The sequence below is a fragment of the Papaver somniferum genome, chromosome 9 (assembly GCF_003573695.1).
Source record: "Papaver somniferum cultivar HN1 chromosome 9, ASM357369v1, whole genome shotgun sequence".
Taxonomy (NCBI): Eukaryota; Viridiplantae; Streptophyta; class Magnoliopsida; order Ranunculales; family Papaveraceae; genus Papaver; species Papaver somniferum.
In genome coordinates, this window is record NC_039366.1 from 29,469,527 (window position 1) to 29,487,821 (window position 18,295).

The window sequence follows — 18,295 nt, forward strand, 5'->3', positions numbered from 1 at the left end:
CCATGACTATGAAGAAGGCAGTATCCATGATGTTGGAACTTAAAAAGTTCTTTGGAAAGATGGATTTGGATGTGAAAGGTTCTAAAAGCGATATATTTCATGATAATCCAAAAGTCACTTGTGGTGAGCAAGACATTCCTCACCTCAACACAATTTGAGTGTGTTGTTAGTGCATCCTCACCAAGGAATGCCTTGTTATGTATACGGTGAGGGAAGCACGAAAATTGGGGCGCACCGATTATGTTCGGTAAGGCTGTATAATTCAACCGGATTCTTCTAAAAAGGTATTTCTATAAACTTGAGCAAGATTTGTGTTTTTATTTGCATAGAGAACTTATAATGATCCATGTACCTTTCTTATCGTTCATTTCTACCTAACTTGATTTGTGTTTAAGGTTCTTAAATGTTCAGGTTTGAAAATAATAGTTCGGGATGTTTGGACTACATGGTACACATACCAGGTATGCAAAACATCATTTAAAATTAAAATCCAGGGATTTAAGTACGCATACTCGTTTGCATACTGCTCCAGGATACGAAAATTCGTTTGCAAACCCGTATGCATACTTGACGTTGATATTCGGTAAATTTGTTTTGGCTGTAACCTCTTCGTACGAACTCGGAATGACCTCATTTTTTTTTGCAGTCTCTTCCTCTTTGAATTATCTTCAAAATGGTGATGATAAATTCTAAATTTGAATGAGTTGAAGTTGGTCTTTGTCCCATATCTTGTTTTTGAGTAATTTGCTCCGTTTTGTCGCACTTGTTCTACTTCCGTTGGACTTGGGAACTTGGATTCTTGGAGTAATTATCTTATAAGCTCAATTGTAGATTTTACAAGAATGATGTTGGTGAATCACAAAGAAGGAATATCAAGAATAGGCAATAGTACGCATTTCTATGAGATTTTTGAATGTTCACAATCTTCTTATGTGAACTATGATGCATGGTCTTTAATGACTTTGTATGTTCTTCTTTGTTAAGAAAAAAATTTATACGCCCTTGGTAACCACTCTTGGTGTAAATCCATGCGAAAAAGATTGATTCTACTTTCAAAGGGCAAAGATTGTTTTTGCAGTATTAATCTTTATGATTTTAAATGTTGCAAACTGTTATGGGATATGTTTTTTACGTCCGTGAACCTGTGACTGTCCCTTACTTGTTCAAAAGTTATCTCCATTATGTCGGTATGAATGTATTGATAGAAGATAGAATGAACTTTTGACATTACAAAAGTTAAAGCCTTTTATGTCATTTTTTTGATGGAAGAAAGGATAAAACTTTTGTTTACAAGGATTAAGTCTACTATATGTCATTGTGCAAATAGTGATGGAAAAGAGAATGAATCCTTGTCTATTCCGCAGTATTTGGTCGACCTCCAATCCACAATCTTTGTGCATATATTGTGTTGTTCCATAAGGATTCTTATGTTGAGCACAATCGACTGAGTTGATTATTCTCTTATGATTAACTTAGTTGTTACTCCATGAGGTTACCTATGTCGAACATGTTCAACTAAATTAATAATTCTCTTTTGGTTATTTTAGTTGTTGCTCCGTAAGTTCGCTTATGTCGAGCATGACCAATTAAATTGATCACTTTTTGTGGTTAATTTGGTTGTGTATTCCAATTGAATTAATCATGGGTTCTCTTGTGATTAATTTGGTTGTTATTTTTCGATTGAACTAACCATGGGTTCTCTTGTGGTTATTTCAATTGAATTTTGTGGATACAAATTCATGTTTTCATGTGATTTGTTTGTCCAAAAGAAATCCTTCTTTTCTTGTAAAAGTAAGGTCGCCTTTGTTGTTCCTTCAGGGATAACATTTTATGGGGGAGAGTTCATTTTGAACTTGTGCTTAATTTCCAAATCTTTGTGGGGAGTGCGACAGTGAAATTTTTAGGGGATATCTTGTATCTTTATTAACTCCTTGATGAATGCATTTAGCTTCGGCTTTATGATTGCATCTAAATTTATTGGTATGTTAATACAACTTTTGGTCATGAAGTATCTCCGTGGAAATTTCATTGGGATCCCACTAATTTTCGTACCTTTGCCAATTTTTTTGACAAAAAGGGGGAGAATTAATGTGTAGTTCACACTACAAATACATATGGTTTACAGATCATTATGTAAGGGGGAGTGGTTTTCATGTTGAGATATGTATTGATGTTAGAGCATAGCTCGGTCGACCTCGCATGCGTTGCTATATCAAGCATGTTTGTCAATGTTAGTGATCAAAACTCTGAGTCTTGATTTCTAGTCTATTATAGCTAAGTCTCGGACTAGGATAGAAAAGTGTAGTTGAGCTCAAGGACTTCATGGCGATTCATCATACAACGACGAAGATCTACTCAAGGAACCGTGGAACTTCATCAACAAAAAGGTATGTGGAGGCTTAAACTTATATATCACTCAAAAGTCTATCTATTATATCTCCTACTTCTTATGAGATAAAAAGTCGTATGCTATATAGACTGGAACATACACATTTGACATTTCGAGCTGAGTATTCACTACTTATCTTTTTCTCAAAATCGTGGGTTGGTAAAGCGTTTCTCTTTGATCAAGTTTATCTTCACCTAGTGACGAAAGTCATGAAAAGTTTCAATTACTTTGAGAATTGCTCTGACGTGAAACGTTCTGTGAATAATGGCTATATAACGTCCTCTGAGAATGTCTCAATGATTGGAATGAGAGTTTAGATTACATAACCATGTATTCGTTAATTCGAAGTTTTCGAACTTTGTTGATTGAGAGAAACCGGAGGAATTGGCTTTGCCAAGTCCGCGAACCAAGTTTGCGAACTCAGTCCGCGAACTGTCGGAAGTTCTTGTACCTAGAATTTCTGCTGGGATTCCAAATTCGTTCGTGAAGTTCAAGTCCACGAACCTAGTCCGTGAACTGTCGGAAGTCTCTTTGCCGAGATTTTCTGCTGAGTTTGGAAAACTCCACCGGTTATCTTAATTCCGCGAACTTGTTTGTGAGCTTAAGTGGTTATAATCTAAAGATGTGATCTGAACATGAAACTTAAATTACTAAGGAATGCTTTATGAAAACCTTGGATATAAATTATGAGGCGATTCAATCGAATCGAATCATCTTTGTTTCAATTGTGTCTTGTGTAGTTACATAAGATCTTATAGCAATTGAACAACTCTCTAACTAGTTCATTTGAGTCAATTGAACTAGTTATGGTGAAGAAGAACTAGGTTAATATGAATTGCTCATATGGTTAACCTTTTTGGGTTACTATGTTGAACCAACATACACGTACACGTTTGGGCATGGTTTTCACAAACCCAGTAAACATCTACCCAAGTGTGTGTGACAAGCTAAGTTTTCGATCTAACGGTTGAGAAATATTAGCTTGAATCTAAATCAGGTTTTCATCTAGTGGTGAATATGGATTGCTTTGTAACTAAGGCAAACCCTGATTTGAAGGCTATATAAAGGAGACATCTAGCATTGGGAAAAACTAATCCCCACACGTCTGTGTGATACTAGTGCGCTCGCTAGAGTCGATTCTCCTTTAACCTTTGGTTTTCTTATCTAAAAACAGGTTAACGACTTAAAGACTTCATTGGGATTGTGAAACCATACCGATACTACTTTTATCGTAGATGTGTGATCTGATCTTGCATATTCTATCGAACGAGTACAATCTATTGATTGTCTTGAGATCGTGAGAGTTCTCCGATAGGCAAGATAAAGAAGTCACAAACATCTTCGTCTCACTGTTTGTGCTTCCTCGAAAAACCGCTTATGTAGTCAAGAAGGATTGTTGAGAGGTGATTGATTAATCTAGGCTGTTCTTCGGGAATATAAGACCAGATTATCAATTGGTTCCTGTTCACCTTGATTTTATATCTTAAGACGGCACAAAAACCTAGGGTTTTTCTGTGGGAGACAAATTTATCCTTTGATAGACTTTTTTCTGTGAGACATATTTGTTTATTATCAAGTCTGCGATTTTGGGTTGCAGCAACTCTTAGTTATGGGTGAGATCAGCTAAGGGAATCAAGTGCGTAGTATCCTGCTGGGATCAGAGGCGTAGGAGTACAACTATACCTTGAATCGGTAGGAGACTGATTGGGGTTCAACTATAGTCCAGTCCGAAGTTAACTTGTAGTAGGCTAGTGTCTGTAGCGGCTTAATACAGTGTGTATTCAATCTGGACTAGGTACCGAGGTTTTTCTGCATTTGCGGTTTCCTCGTTAACAAAACTTCTGGTGTCTGTGTTATTTCTTTTCCGCATTATATTTTCTATATAATTGAAATAATACAGGTTGTGCGTTAAAGATCATCAATTGGAAATCCAACCTTTGGTTGTTGATTGATATTGATTGATCCTTGGACATTGGTCTTTGGTACCGTCCAAGTTATCTCTCTTTGATAAAGACTCGCAGATTTTCATTTGCTTGAGTAAAGATCAAATCGAGAGATTGAGATACAAACTCTTTGATATATCTTTTTATTGATTGAGTCTAACTGTCTAGTTGATTCTCATAAAAAGTATATTGGAGTTTGTCCACACAGATTGCTAAGAGAAATATTGGGTGGTGTTGTTAGACTCCCGCTTTTTCAATTGGTATCAGAGCAGGCAAACACGTTTAAGACCTAACAAGTCCGTGTTTGTAGAGATCTGAGTCTATGGACAGAGGTGCTATCTATATTAACGTACCACCAACCTTCGATGGTTCCAATTAATTATGGTGGAAAATTGATGTGCGAGCTTTTCTTCAATCGCGTGATTTTCAATCATGGGTATATGTGGTTAATGGATATGATGCTCCCGTTGTGGCAGTTGGTGATGTAAACGTTCCCAAACCTATTGGTGAATACACCACTATTGAGATAACCGCTGCGAAGAAAAATTCCGACGGTTTGAATGCTATCATACATGCCATTACCCCAAATCTTCAGCATCATGTGACAAACTGCACTAGATCTAAAGATGCTTGGGATATCTTAGAAACCGTATTTGAAGGCAACTCCAGTGAAGAGGATGTTAGGCTTCAAAACCTTAATTCCGATTGGGAGAACCTTCGTATGGCAGATGAAGAAATATTTGATGAGTTTAATCACAAAGTGTCTGAAATTGTTAATGCATCTTTTGCATTGGGTAAGACTATTGCTGAAAAGGACATTGTGATGAAAATTCTCAGATCGCTTCCATCTAGATATGAGTCTAAGAAGCATTCCATCATTGAGGGGAATAACCTCGATAATCTTTCCAGAAACACCTTGGTTGGAAAGCTTAAGATCTTTGACCATGAGAATAAATCCAAAGTATGTAAGGATGTTGCCTTTAAAGCACAAAAGAACACTAAATTACTTGTCAAAGGTAAGAGTGTTCATGTCTCTGAGGATGATTTTTCGGATGAAGATCTTGACAAATCAGTCTCCTTGATCACAAGATAGTTTAGGGATCTTCTGTTGAAGAGAAGTAAACGGTTTTCAAGAGACAAACCTAAGTCATCAGACAAACCTCACGTTCGCGTACATCCTAAAAACAGGGATGATCACGAGGCTGATGGCGAGGACATGCCTCAATGCTTTAAGTGTAAGGGTTTTGGCCATTTTGCTAACGAAGGCCCAAATCGTAGAAAATACACTGGGAACAAAGGTCTAGCTGTAACACTTGATGAAATGTCTGAAACCTATGATTCCGATGAAGATAGGAAATCAAGTGTAGGGCTTCTTTGTGAAAACACCGATTTTGATACTTGTAGCAATACACATATCAACCTTAATGGGTTCGTAAAAGAGGGAAACCCAATCAAGCTGAAAGATTCACTGAATCCGATAACTGGAAACCCTATCAGTGATGTTTCAGGATCAACAGTATGTCTAGCTGCTTGCACATCTCAGATGCCTGAATACTATACAAGATTGACGTGCTCGTTTTGTTCAATGAAGGGACACGAACTATCAAGGTGTTACAAATACAAGCACCAAATAAGGCATGCCAGCAAACTTCAACGAAGAGCAGATCGATTAGCAAGGAAGCTGAAACTTGCTCAGAAGACCGCCAAAGTATGTAGGGTCTTATCTTCGTCTAAGAAGTTGGTTTCCAAGGATAGAATAAGACCATTTGAAAAGAAAATATGGTCAAATCGTTTTGATAGACAGAGATCAGAGGATTCCTCCCATGAGGAAAAAGATGAACAAATCGTTGTTCATCGCAACACAACTTGATTGTGTTGTTTGGAAAATCTTGTCTCATGTGCCTGATCGAAAAGAGACAAGATTGAGTGCTGATCCAGGCTTCAGAAAAGTTTTTCCTTATTTTCTTAGATTTGTTATTTTTTGTCTATCAAATAAAAGAAAGGGCTATTATCGACAATTCTACTCTTTATGGGGTTTTAGAGTTGGGCGCATACGAACCTGTTAATAGGTTTCGAACCCTACATTCCTTTTTTTTCCTTTTGACATCCTTTATAAGACTGCTTGTTGAGTTAAGTGATTCCATCACACAAATACAGTTGTTCATAACTGTTCTCAAAGCACTATGTCGTCAGAGGGAAAGGATATAAACATGATTGTTAAGTCTTCAATCAAGGAAAAAGAGAAATCTCCTGTTTCTAAGTCCCTGAAAAGAAAAATAAGGAATACAAGAAAACCCAAGGCTGTTCCTTCTAACTCTCATAATTTTTCCGATGTTTTTGATGAGTTAAAGGAAATATGAAGGGAGATTTATGAAATAAAGACGTTCGTGTCTAAATCTTTGGAAATTCAGAGGACCCTAATTCGACCTCTTCATCTAAGACAGTTCGTGGGTATTGACACTTATCTCCGTGAACCTTATGTCCCGATGGTTTTCGATAACAAGGAGTTCGGGAATGATAAAGAATTTCTCAAAGGAATTGTTGCCTAGTATGTCTTCTTTTTTGGATTAGCTGGAAGAATAACTAGTGCTTTGAATAGTGAAGATTGTGACTACACATAGCTATTTTTGTTTTCATCTTCTTATGTTTATTTTTTTGGTTTATTGGTTTATATTTGGAGGATGATATTATTGCAGTATTAATCTATTTTGAAGTATTGCAATATTTGTATGGGATATGTATTGTTTGCGTCCGTGAACTTTTAGGTCCCATATTGTGTCAAAAGTAAAGTCGTTCATAAATTGATATTCGTATTGATGAAATGACGAATGGACTTTTGACAATTACAAAAGTTATGCCTATGCAGTCATTTATTTGATGGAAAATAGGATGAAATCTTTTGTTTGACAAGGATAAAGTCTATTATGTCGTTATGCAAATAATGATGGAAAATAGAATAGATCCTTGTATGTTATCCACGGTATTGATCTTCATTGATCCATATTGTTATGTTTTACCGTGAAGGCTCCATTGTGTATCTTATGTTGAGCACCTTACAACTATGTCGATTAATATTGGCCTTGTTGGTTGTTCCATGAGATGCTATATGTTGAGCATTCTTGAACTAAATTAATCATCTTGATTGGTTATTTAGTTATTTGCTCCGAAAGTCTTCTTTTGTCGAGCAAAATCTTTTGACAATTAAATTGATTGCTTCGGTGATTAGTTTGGTTATGTATTCCACTTAGATTAATTATAGGTTCTCTTGTAATTAATCTAGTTGAGTTTTTCATATATTCCACAAGTTCTTGTGTTGAGTATATGAACGGCTATACTAATCATGTTCTATTGGTTGATGTAGTCGTATATTCCGTAAGGTTTTCCTTATGTTGAGTATTTGAACGATTAAGGTAGTCATCTCCGTTTGGTTATCTTAGTCGTAGCTCCGTGAGTTTTATTATGTTGAGCACAATCAATTAAATTGATCACTTTTGTGGTTTGATTTAGTTGCGTATTTCGATTAAATTAATCATGGGTTTACTTGTGATTAATTAGGTTGAGTTTTGGATATAGAAAATCATTTCCATGGTTTTTGGTGTCCAATTAAAAAATCCTTCTTTTCTTTCGAAATTAAGGTCGCTCTTGTTGTTCCTTCGGGAATGACATCAAATGGGGGAGAGTTCTTTTGAACTTGTGCTTAATGGTAATATCTTGCGGGGTGTCCGACTGTGGAATTTAATAGGGGTTATCTTGTATCTTAAAACTCCTTGATGAATGCATTTAGCTTCGGCTTTATGATTGCTTAAGTTGGTATGTATTTTTTTTTCTTTTAGTCTATGAAATGTCTCTTGTGGAAATTTCATTATGATCCCGTTCTTTTACCTTTGCCAATTTTATTGACAAAAAGGGGGAGAAATAATGTAGTTCACACTACAAATACATATGGTTTTCGGATCATTGTGTAAGGGGGAGTGGTTTCCATGATCGATATGGAGTATTGATTAAGGGGGAGTGATACATATCACCATAGTATTGTTGTTAAATTCGTGATGCAATTGGACTTTGATGTTACATAATGATACTACTGTATAATAATGATCGAGAATCTCGATTTCTCTCATTGTTATAGCTACGGATCTTCAACAACGGTGGTGATAAACTTACAACCTTTGGGATCATTGGAGTACTTGAAAGTATGAAGATTTCAAGGAACGTTGAAGATTAGACTATGGAATAGGAGCCACTAAAGTTTATCTTTTTTGTATTCCATATGTATTAATAGTTTTGTCACTAAAATTTACAAAGGGGGAGATTGTTAGAGCATAGCTCGGTCGACCTCGCATGCATTGCTATATCAAGCATGTTTGTCAATGTTAGTGATCAAAACTATGAGTCTTGATTTCTAGTCTATTATAGCTAACTCTCGTACTAGGATAGAAAAGTGTAGTTGAGCTCAAGGACTTCATGGCGATTCATCATACAACGACGAAGATCTAATCAAGGAACCGTGGAATTTCATCAACAAAAAGGTATGTGGAGACTTGAACTTATCTATCACTCAAAAGTCCATCTATTCTATCTCCTACTTCTTATGAGATAAAAAGTTGTATGCTATATAGACTGGATCATACACATTTGACATTTCGAGCTGAGTATTCACTACTTATCTTTTTCTCAAAATCGTGTGTTGGTAAAGCGTTTCGCTTTGATCAAGTTTATCTTCACCTAGTGACGAAAGTCATGAAAAGTTTCAATTACTTTGAGAATTGCTCTGACGTGAAACGGTCTGTGAATAACGGCTATATAACGTCCTCTGAGAATGTCTCAATGATTGGAATGAGAGTTTAGATTATGTAACCATGTTTTCCTTAATCTAAAGTTTTCGAACTTTGTTGATTGAGAGAAACCGGAGGAATTGGCTTTGCCAAGTCCGCGAACCCAGTTTGCGAACTCAGTCCTTGAACTGTCAGAAGTTCTTGTACCGAGAATTTCTGCTTGGATTCCAAATTCGTTCGTGAAGTTCAAGTCCGCGAACCTAGTCCGCAAACTGGCGGAAGTCTCTTTGCCGAGATTTTCTGCTGATTTTGGAAAACTCTGCCAGTTGCCTTAAGTCTGCGAACTTGTTTGTGGAATTAAGTGGTTATAATCTAAAGATGTGCTCTGAACATGAAACTTAAATTACTAAGGAATGCTTTATGCAAACCGTGGCTATAAAGTTCATGAGCCGATTCAATCGAATCGAATCATATTTGTTTCAATTTTGTATTGTGTAGTTACATAAGATCTCATAGCAATTGAACAACTCTCTAACTAGTTCATTTGAGTCAATTGAACTAGTTATGGTGAATACGAACTAGGTTAATATGAATTGCTCATATGGTTAACCTTTTTGGGTTACTATGTTGAACCAACATACACGTACACGTTTGGGCATGGTTTTCACAAACCCAGTAAACGTCTACCCAAGTGTGTGTGACAAGCTAAGTTTTCGATCTAACGGTTAAGAAATATTAGCTTGAATCTAAATCAGGTTTTCATCTAACGGTGAATATGGATTGCTTTGTAACTAAGGAAAACCCTGATTTGAAGGCTATATAAAGGAGACATCTAGCATTGGGAAAAACTAATCCCCACACGTCTGTGTGATACCAGTGCGCTCAATAGAGTCGATTCTCCTTTAACCTTTAGTTTTCTTCTCTAAAAACAGGTTAACGACTTAAAGACTTCATTGGGATTGTGAAGCCAGACCGATACTACTTTTATCGTAGATGTGTGATCTGATCTTGTATCTTCTATCGTACGAGAACAATCTACTGATTGGCTTGAGATCATGAGAGTTCTTCGATAGGCAAGATAAAGAAGTCACAAACATCTTCGTCTCACTGTTTGTGATTCCTGGACGAACCGCTTTTGTAGTAAAGAAGGATTGTTGAGAGGTGATTGATTAATCTAGGCTGTTCTTCGGGAATATAAGACCGGATTATCAATTGGTTCCTGTTCACCTTGATTTTATATCTTAAGACGGAACAAAAACATAGGGTTTTTCTGTGGGAGACAGATTTATCCTTTGATAGACTTTTCTGTGTGAGACATATTTGTTTATTATCAAGTCTGCGATTTTGGGTTGCATCAACTCTTAGTTGTGGGTGAGATCAGCTAAGGGAATCAAGTGCGCAGTATCCTGCTGGGATCAGAGGCGTAGGAGTACAACTATACGTTGAATCGGTAGGAGACTGATTGGGGTTCAACTATAGTCAAGTCCGAAGTTAAATTGTAGTAGGCTAGTGTGTGTAGCGGCTTAATACAGTGTGTATTCAATCTGGACTAGGTCCCGAGGTTTTTCTGCATTTGCGTTTTCCTCGTTAACAAAACTTCTGGTGTCTGTGTTATTTCTTTTCCACATTATATTTTTTGTATAATTGAAATAATACAGGTTGTGCGTTAAAGATCATCAATTGGAAATCCAACCTTTGGTTGTTGATTGATATTGATTGATCCTTGGACATTGGTCTTTGGTACCGTCCAAGTTATCTCTCTTTGATAAAGACTCGCAGATTTTCATTTGCTTAAGTAAAGATCAAATCGAGAGATTGAGATACAAACTCTTTGATATATCTTTTTATTGATTGAGTCTAACTGTCTAGTTGATTCTCATAAAAAGTATATTGGAGTTTGTCCATACAGATTGCTAAGCAAAATATTGGGTGGTGTTGTTAGACTCGCGCTTTTTCAGTTGGTATCAGATCAGGCAAACACGTTTAAGACCTAACAAGTCCGTGTTTGTAGAGATCTGATTCTATGGACAGAGGTGCTATCTCTATTAACGTACCACCAATCTTCGATGGTTCCAATTAATTATGGTGGAAAATTGCTGTGCGAGCTTTTCTTCAATCGCGTGATTTTCAATCATGGGTATATGTGGTTAATGGATATGATGCTCCCGTTGTGGCAGTTGGTGATGTAAACGTTCCCAAACCTATTGGTGAATACACCACTATTGAGATAACCGCTGCGAAGAAAAATTCCGACGGTTTGAATGCTATCATACATGCCATTACCCCAAATCTTCAGCATCATGTGACAAACTGCACTAGATCTAAAGATGCTTGGGATATCTTAGAAACCGTATTTGAAGGCAACTCCAGTGAAGAGGATGTTAGGCTTCAAAACCTTAATTCCAATTGGGAGAACCTTCGTATGGCAGATGAAGAAATATTTGATGAGTTTAATCACAAAGTGTCTGAAATTGTTAATGCATCTTTTGGATTGGGTAAGACTATTGCTGAAAAGGACATTGTGATGAAAATTCTCAGACCGCTGCCATCTAGATACGAGTCTAAGAAGCATTCCATCGTTGAGGGGAATTACCTCGATAATCTTTCCAGAAACACCTTGGTTGGAAAGCTTAAGATATTTGACCATGAGCATACATCCAAAGTCGGTAAGGATATTGCTTTTAAAGCACAAAAGAACACTAAATTACTTGTCAAAGGTAAGAGTGTTCATGTCTCTGAGGATGATTTTTCGGATGAAGATATTGACAAATCAGTCTCCTTGATCACAAGAAAGTTTAGGGATCTTCTGTTGAAGAGAAGTAAATGGTTTTCAAGAGACAAACCTAAGTCATCAGACAAACCTCACGGTCGCGTACCTCCTAAAAACAGGGATGCTGACGAGGCTGATGACGAGGATATGCCTCAGTGCTTTAAGTGTAAGGGTTTTGGCCATTTTGCTAACCAAGGAGATTATTTAGTGCCTTCCAAGGTTCTGCGTAGATAGCTAGGGTCTGGAGTATTGGTTTTGTGGGTACACGTCTGGTAAACCCTCCCGAGATTAACTCGGTTTTATTTTTTAGTTTTGCTTGAGGACTAGCAAATAAAAAGTTTGGGGGTATTTGATAGACGCATTTATGTGTCTATTTTGTTCTCAATGTTCTGTATTGTTAGAATCGATTAAATACTTATTGTGTTATTTTATGTTTTTGTAGATGTTTTTGGAAAAATAAGCTCTTGCGGAGAAATTGCCTCGAAAAGTGGTGTTTTACACCCCAGGATAGAGACTAAAAACACCTCAGAAATGCGCCGGAGGAACCCAAAAAAATGATGGAAACACCCCAGAAAAATTACTTAAGGCACCCAAAGGACATGTGTTATTCGGACTCCAGCAACGGATAAGGGGAGACCACTGGATAAGGGGTGTCCTTCTTCTAAAATTCAAATTTCATTTTTGGCGGGAAAATTTCCTTCTTCACTGACAGATTTTTGATCGAAGTTTTGAACGTGTTCTAGGGAGATTCAATGGCTGATTTTTGGTAGGAAGTTGTGATATGGCCTAGCAAACACGTTGTGGGCTTTTGGTTCCATCAGAATTAGCTAGAATCGGCTAGGAAATCCATGCAAACAGGGAAAACACGTATAGGGAGAAGATATCCACGGGTTCTGGAAGAATTTGTACGTGTTCTGATGATGTGTAATGACTTGAACGACTTCTTGGAGCGTGAAGGAGTTAAATATGGTAATTTGGAGGCTTGAAAACGCGTGAGAAGATGAAACAGGAAAGAAAATATTCCCAGAAATATTTTCTTTACTGCCGAGTTAAAGAGAATTATATGGAGTGAATGAGCGAGATTCGATGGGTCTGTTGGCTATAAATAGGTTGATGAGGTTGAGTAGAAAGGGTGTCGAGAGTTTGGGGTCGAGAGGAGGTCCAGAGAAGCAGAAATCAAGAGTTGATGAAACTCTGTTGCTGCTGCTGCTGCTGATTATGAAGAACACCAAGAACACGAAGAACGAACTTGCAAGGACAGTCGTTTATCAACAGTGTCTAAGACGCACAGCCGTGGGTCGCAGTGCAGTCTAAACAGCAGCAACACTTGTCTTTTATCGTTCATTCTGTGACGCTTTTTGTGCATCGCAGATTACAGTTTTACACCATTTTCTCTTCTTCTCTTCATTGTAAACACCATTTGAGCAATAAATAAATATTTTGAGTGTGTTTTCTACATGATGAGTTAAACCCCAACACTGGGACGACGGAGGAGGTCGAATTTCATCCATGTGGTAATTTCATTAATTCTTTAATTTACTTTTTGCACTAATTTTAATTGAATTAAGATTTTAAATTAATTACTTGTGATTTCATTTGATGGAGTATGCTTAGTCCTAGGGATTTTTGATATGCCATGCTTAAGAAATACAAGTAATATTTCATAAAATCTATCTTGGCAATAAACTAGAGTTAATATTTGTTGTTTTTTTGAACTATAATTGCTAGAATTAATTTCTGAACCATTTGAAAATGAAAAAAAACGGTCGAATCTTTAGTCCCAGTACTCTCGCCCATTGTTAATATTTTTGTATATATATTTTTATTAAATTTAAAAATTCCATTTCCTTCACAAGTCAGAAACGAATCCTATTTACTACAACCCCATCAAAAATCTTTAATCATTTTGGCGCCGCCGACGCAGATTTTTGATTAGGTAGAATTTTTGGGTTTTTATTATTTTTTATTATTCCATTTGTTCTTTTTACGTCTCTTTGGTTGTGTCTTTGTATTACAGGTTTGAAGTTGGATACTAAAGACCTTGGAATCAAAGCTTAAAGCTAAAAGAGAAGGAAAAAAGACAAAGCAAAAAAAAAAAAAAAAAAAAAAAAAAAAAAAAAAAAGAGAAAAAAAAAGAGAGAATTATTTATTTATTTATTTTTTTTAAAGAGACTTTCCATTTTATTTTTTTTGTAATTATTATTATTATTTTTTGTATTTCTTTTCATTGGACTGGACTTTGGCCAATTTATTTTAATTTTAAACCCTACGGAAGGGTTATATATAAAAAAAAATTATATATAAACTGTGTGCAGGGAATGACGACGATTACTATATCGTCTCGGCCCCTCGGGTTCGTACATGACATAGGAGTCGTGGCCCGAGTCGACTTCAACGGTTCATCCCCCGTCTGGTACGGGAGGTAAGTCCATTGAAACACTCGCGAATCTCCTGTAAGCGAGATACTGTATTCCTTAAGGTGATTCATTGATTGAGGACGAATTTGAACTGTTTTTAAATTCCTAGTAAAGGGCAAGGCCTGGCCAATACAAGATAAGGGTTCGGATTTCATCACCACTCCCTTCTTGCCCGCCTTAGGAAAACGAAACCTAACGCGAACCCAAACTTAAAATTTGATTAGAACGAGACCGATAGGGTAACGAGCTTGATAGGAAAATCTTTCGAAAAATATTGGTTTCTCTTTTTAGCATACTTCGAAGTTCATGATGGTTTCTGTGAGTTGAATGCGTGACTGCGCCGCCTTGTGATAGCGGTGAGGCCTTGGGTATCAAAGCTCCACTGAGCTTCCCTCGCCTCAATTCAACTTACTTTGACTCGGATTGATTCCAGAGGGGTTTGCTTAAATTGTAACGAATTCCATTTCGAAGGATTAGAAGTTGGTCTAGAAACAATCTAAGTGGAGGCATCATGCTTGTTGTTTACTAGATTTTATAGGTTTGATTTGGTCGAGTCAGCCTTATTTGTGATTGTGTAGAATTCCCTTGCAATTAAGAATGTAGAACTGGTATGATAGAAGCCAATACAATGATTATCGACCTGAATTTGAATATGGACATCATCCTTTCTATGACCATGTTGGGAATAGTGGTTGGGAACGCCATCATTTGGAAGGATATGGGTCATACCCTGGTGAGCCCAATTACTATCCACACATGCATCAGTCTTACGAGCAAGAAGATTATAGTACTAGTTCTTCGTCTCTAGAGGATACAATCAAACTATTGAAAAGTAGTCCTTTTTATGATCCCTCTGTTCCTATTCCTCCTTTAGAAGAGTCCCCCAGGGAGTTAGCTGAGTCGACGCGTAAGTTAGCTGAGATGAATAGTGTAATTCTAGACGAAAGAACTACAATAATGAGTGAAATTTCTATAGAGGAATCCCTCAAGCTGATGGCTGAGACGAACGAAAGACTTGCTCGAAATAATCTTACTTTCCAATATAGTGTTTCCAATAATACCCTTAAAAATGAGGATAGTTATTTTCATAATCAAGATGACAAGGTTAGAATTGGTAGCACTACTTGTTTTGATGAGGTTCGATCTTTTTCATGTTATTATGATGAGGATAGTGTTGATAGAGAATCATACTTATGTAGGAATAGTGATTAGGAAATGGTTACTCCAATTGAGCTTTACAATGATAATATTATTTCCAGTTCAAATCCAAATAATTTTAATAATTATTCACCTATTCAAAAGGACGAGGATTTGACTAGAGATACCCTCGTTTTAGACGATGTAGTATTTCCTGTTTACAAAGCCGATAATGATTTAGAGGAATGAGTTTATTCTGAGAATAATGTTTTAGAGTCTAGCGATTTAGAAACAATAGTCTTAGACGAAGAAGATGAACTCGTATATATGAGTGAGGATGAACCTGACTTAGAAGAATCAATTGACCATTTCCAGGAATTTGATGACCTAGAAATTCGGGAAATTGTAGCTAGTCTATCTAGAGATACCCAAAACTCTAAGTTTGGGGGTGATTATCACCTTCCTAGTGCCTTACCTTTAACTCTCAGAAAGTCCCTTCACTTAGGACTTGATATCTCTGCCTCGACAATTTTACAAGATTACCTTCATACTCGTTTTCCCGAACCTAATGATGTCCATGAAGAAGTTCAGTCGTTAGAAACCCATCCTCTGGTTGATGTGGTTTTCCCAGGCTATGATCCCAAGATTGACTTTGTTTTCCCACCAAATAGTTTTCTTCCAACTGTGGGAACGTTTATATTCCAAATGTGTCGAATATTAAGTTGTGAGACTAAACCTAAATGCTTTAGAAATTAGAATCGACACATTTGCTTAAGAATGACCACTACTCTCATTGTGGTCAATTATGTAAGTCAAATCTTATTGACTTAGAGGATCCTCAATTATTTAGGTTATTATTGTGCGCTTCTAAGATCATATTTGAGTTTTTCCAGACTCTAGGACCTAATGATTCGGATCCCACCTATGAAGAAGAAATGCAACCAATGAAAATTTTCTATTTAGACCCTTTCGTAGAACCTGAACCTGAACCACAATTAGATATAAATTTCTTAATCAGGAAACTAAGTAAGGGCATGCTAGTCTTGTTCACTTTCTTGGTTCATTGCAGTTTCCTTTGGTCAGCTCTATTTAGTTTTGAAGACCCACAATTATTTCGACTGTTACTTTATGGTTCGAGTTGACTAATCCTTTCCTAAGTCTGGATGAAGACTTTAAACTTAGCACTTCTTGGGAGGTATCCCATGCTCATGCAACACGGTAATATCTTTACTTAACTCTTTCGCTTCAAATGGTAACAGTTTCACCTTGTTCATGCTTTTAGTTTCATCTTTAGAACATTGAGGACAATGTTAGATTTAAGTTTGGGGGTATGGGAGAAACTTTTTAGTTGCAATTAGTAAACTCCAGAGCCTAGAAATTTATGCCTATTAAGGTTTGCACTAACCAATCTAAGTGGATGCGAACATCTTGGTTATAGGAGTTGAGGAACCAATCTGATTAGATGGAAACATCGAAAGAGTCTATTCATAAAAGCACAGAGCTCAGGTGTTAGTAATAACATGATAGTTTCACCATATCTCATTGAGTCCTTTTCATTTTTTATTTTTTCTTTTTAAACTATGTTTATCTAAGTGATTAGGTGGGGCACACGATTCAAGTTGTTACCACTGCTAGGGTGAATTAGAGTGACTGAGTTATTAAAAAAAAAAAAAAAGACCAGACCAGTTAGACCAATCGGAATAAGTATTAACACTAGGATAGCAATATGTGTGTGTTCTCCCTGTTTTTGTCGCCTAACCAAGCGTGGAATGCAGGACCCGTGGGAACTATCGTGTAATCTGCTGACAAGAAGCATGCGCTTGGATCAAAAAGATCTATTCATGCCGTTAAGTTAAAAAAAATGGTTATTGTTCTGTGTAGTCAACTGCTGGTTCCCTTGTATTTGCCAGTTTGTTGATCTAGATTTAAGTTATTGACCACTGGTTCCCTTGTATATGCCAGTTGTGTTGATATTAGTCAGACCGGTATCTCAGTCCATTAGGATAGGTTCATTCTGACAGTGGCCTTCAGACAGATATGTGAAACATCGATCATTTGGTTAACATCAAAACCATCTACATTTTTCTATTTACATCTCCTTTTTCTATCCATATGATTAGTTTGACTCCGAATATGATGTCCATAGTGCAACTATCTGAGTAGAGCTCTGTCACTTTATATGAATTTTAGTATGCTTGAGTGCAAACTCGTGTACATCAATTGGAATTTCGCATCAGGGTACTTCCTCCTATAGTCAATGATTGTATGCCAACCAAGGAGATTATTTAGTGCCTTCCAAGGTTCTGCGTAGATAGCTAGGGTCTGGAGTATTGTTTTTGTGGGTACACCTCTGGTAAACCCTCCCGAGATTAACTCGGTTTTATTTTTTAGTTTTGCTCGAGGACTAGCAAATAAAAAGTTTGGGGGTATTTGATAGACGCATTTATGTGTCTATTTTGTTCTCAATGTTCTGTATTGTTAGACTCGATTAAATACTTATTGTGTTATTTTATGTTTATGTAGATGTTTTTGGAAAAATAAGCTCTTGCGGCGAAATTGCCTCGAAAAGTGGTGTTTTACACCCCAGGATAGAGACTAAAAACACCCCAGAAATGCGCCGGAGGAACCCAGAAAAAATGATGGAAACACCCCAGAAAAATTACTTAAGGCACCCAAAGGACATGTGTTATTCGGACTCCAGCAACGGATAAGGGGCGACCACTGGATAAGGGGTGTCCTTCTTCTAAAATTCAAATTTCATTTTTGGCGGGAAAATTTCCTTCTTCACTGGCAGATTTTTGATCGAAGTTTTGAACGTGTTCTAGGGAGATTCAATGGATGATTTTTGGTAGGAAGTTGTGATA